At 42.7% G+C, this 3,310-nt stretch overlaps 1 non-coding gene across 1 annotated transcript; it reads right to left on the reverse strand.

Moving 5' to 3' along the window:
• Positions 1-430: 430 nt before the first annotated feature.
• On the reverse strand, positions 431-537 carry LOC141658374 (small nucleolar RNA R71). Its single transcript, XR_012549263.1, has one exon. It is a non-coding gene; the product is annotated as a small nucleolar RNA R71 (small nucleolar RNA).
• Between the last annotated feature and the right edge of the window lie 2,773 nt (positions 538-3,310).

Consider the following 3,310-nt stretch of genomic DNA (forward strand, 5'->3'; position numbering starts at 1 on the left):
TTTCGCAATAGAAGGAGAAGAGAACCCATTACACAATACCCCACAAAATCCACCTACAATGCCTAAATTCTCGTCACACTCCATACCCACCGAGGAGAATCTATCAAATAGTACTCCTACACCGCAACATCTAACCGGAAATTTTATTGCCAAGTCCGCCTTCATCCAATTAGTTGAGAGGAGCCAATTTGGGGGGATGCCTAGTGAAGACCCTCATTCTCATATGGAAACCTTTTGCGACTATTGTGATGCAATCTCTCAAACGGGCGTGACTCAAGACCAAATTAGATGGGTCTTATTTCCTTTTTCTTTAATCGGCACCGCGAAGCAATGGTTGAAGGGCCTTGATAAGGCCACCCTCGGAATAGATTCTTGGAAGAAGTTGGCTCTAGCTTTCTACAAAAAATTCTACCCACCGGAAAAGACTAACATGCTAAGAGCTCAAATTACGGGTTTTAAGCAAAGGGATGAAGAATCTTTGTATGAAGCTTGGGAGCGGTTCAAGGGAATTTGTCGCTCATGTCCTCACCATGGACTTAGCGAATGGTTTTTGGTACAACAATTTTGGAATGGTTTATATGAAGATACTAGGAACATTCTCAATATGGGATCAAATGGAATGTTCACCGAAGTTGATGACAATCAAACATGGAACAAGATTGAGGAAATGGCGGTCCATAACTCACAATATAGTAGACCTCGCAAGGCTACTAGAGGAGGAAAGCATGAAGTGGACTCCGTTACTCAATTGGGTGCTCAACTTAGTGCTCACATTGACACAATCAACTTGAAGTTTGAACAAGCTATGGCTAGGCTTGAAGAAAACTCAAAATCATCAAAGCATCATGTTAATGCCATGACGGCATCCTCATCAATCCCAAGTGGGATATGTGAGAATTATGGAACGTTGGGACATGACCAAGGTGAATGTAGGGGAACAAATGAACAAGTGAATGCTTTCCAAGCATACAAGAGTGGTACCCCTTATTCCAACTTTTACAATGAAAACACCAAATTCCATCCAAATCTCTCATACAAAAGCCAAAATGTTCAAAACCCTCAAACAACATACACTCCACCACCCATGAGAAACCAAAATCAAAGACCCTTTTACAATCAAAACCAAGGTTACCAAATTCAAAATCCATACAATCACCAAAATGACCAAGGTTTTGATGTCCAAAAAGCGGTCCTCCAAATGCAAAAGAATCAACAAGAATTTTTCACTCAAATGCAAAAAGATAGCCAAGCAAAGGAAACCACCATCAACAACATTCTAGCTCACACCAAGATGTTGGAAACACAATTGACTCAACTAGCATCTTCAAGCTCACAAAGACAAAAGGGGCAATTACCACCTCAAAGTAATCCCCCAAGGCATGAAACGTTAGTGCCATTCACTTGAGAAGTGGTACAAGGTATGAAGCACCGAAGAAGCAAGTTGAGGATGAAGTTGTGGAAGCTAGTGAAAAGGAAGAAATTGTGCAAAGCTCCAAAGATGGAGAACCATCGAAAGAAGAAAGTTCAAAGAAAAATGATGACAAGGCCAAGGAGAAGGAGCCCATTGTGATTAGACTCCCTTTTCCAAGTCGTCAAGCCAAGCCCAAATTTGATGATCGACTTGGAAAGTTCATGGAAATTGTGAAGAATTTGGAAGTCTCAATTCCTTTCACGGAATTAATCAATCACGTGCCGGCCTATGCGAAATACATGAAAGATATCCTCACAAAGAAGAAGTCAATCCGGAAGCTTGAGACTATCGCCTTCACTAAGGTGAGTAGTGGAATACTTCAAGGGAGTTCACCTCCAAAGTTAAAGGATCCGGGAAGCTTCTCAATACCGTGTACCATTGGCGACACGACGATCAACAAAGCCTTATGTGATCTAGGGGCTAGTGTGAGTGTCATGCCGTACTCGGTGAGTAAAAGGTTGGGGATGGGAGAGCTTAAATGCACTAACATCACACTCCAAATGGCCGATAGATCGACGAAGACACCATTAGGGATATGGGAAGATGTCCCCGTGCGAATTGGGAAGTTTTTCATCCCGGTGGACTTTGTCATTGTTGATATGGAGGAAGATTCCAACATTCCAATCATTCTAGGAAGACCTTTCCTACACACCGCTGGTGCGGTGATTGATGTGAAACATGGTGAGCTCACTCTAGAAGTGGGAGATGAAAGCATAACTATGTTTCATGATTGATCATTATAGCCGAAAGGATGAGAGGAAGAAATCGGAACTCCAATGGAAGAAGAAAATTGAAGATGCTCCATTCAAAGAGCAAGTGAATTGTGACAAGGAGAGCTTGCAAAGCTCATCAAAATCATTCAAGGAAGAAGAGGATGGCCTCATTGGCCAAGAGAAGAAATTAGGAGAGTTGTCTCCATCTAAGCAAGAGATTTTCAATGATCAACTTAATGAAGTTTGTGGTCTTTGGGACAACGAATTTGAAGGGATTTTTAATCCCTACATTGGTAATGCCATCGATCAAGACCAACAACAAAGGCCAAGGTCTATTGAGGACCTCTACCATGATAATGAACAAGCTTTTGATTACTTTTTCAAGGTGTTGAGCAACATCAACAACACCTTGGACATGCCCCCTTGACATCTCATCATGAATGAGAGTTTGGTGGAGTCCTCCCTAAACCACCACTTGTAAATACTTCTAACTCCCTAACTTACATTTCAATTCTTGTATTGCATTTTTTGTCATCTTTGGATTTTTATTTACTTTGAGCAAGATAATTGTCATGTTTGAGAGAAGTGAGGGAGGGACTAACAATTTCAATTGATGTGTAGTGCTTTTAGCTTAGTGTGGGGATGACAATTGCCTAGGCTATCCATGCCTAGTAGTGCCCCCACAATGACGAACACAAGACTTGAAGAAAGAATAGAAGAATGGTAAGGGAAATGCATTGTGCACGGATGGAACTGAATCCGAGCACACGGGGGAAGAATCCGAGCGGATTGCACGAGAATCCGCCCGTCTTGATGTCCGAGCGTCTTTTGCGAAAAGACGCCCGTCTGAATCGAGCTGAATTTTGAAAATTTCTTGACCGTGATCAATCCGGGCGTCAGGCGAAAATCCGCCCGTCTTGAAAAATCCGCCCGTCTTGAAAGAAAGACGTCCGTCTTTGCAGCTGGGGAAAACAAGAAAAATTTCCTGGACTGAAATCCGTCCGTCTTCAAGCAAATCCGCCCGTCCCGTGTCAAGCAAATCCGAGCGTCTTCCACCCAATCCGCCCGTCTTTAGGCGAGTTTTATGCAACCCAGAAAGAACAGAATCCGTACGGATTGGGCAGAA

The sequence above is a fragment of the Silene latifolia genome, chromosome 5, assembly GCF_048544455.1.
Source record: "Silene latifolia isolate original U9 population chromosome 5, ASM4854445v1, whole genome shotgun sequence".
In the NCBI taxonomy this organism is placed as follows: Eukaryota; Viridiplantae; Streptophyta; class Magnoliopsida; order Caryophyllales; family Caryophyllaceae; genus Silene; species Silene latifolia.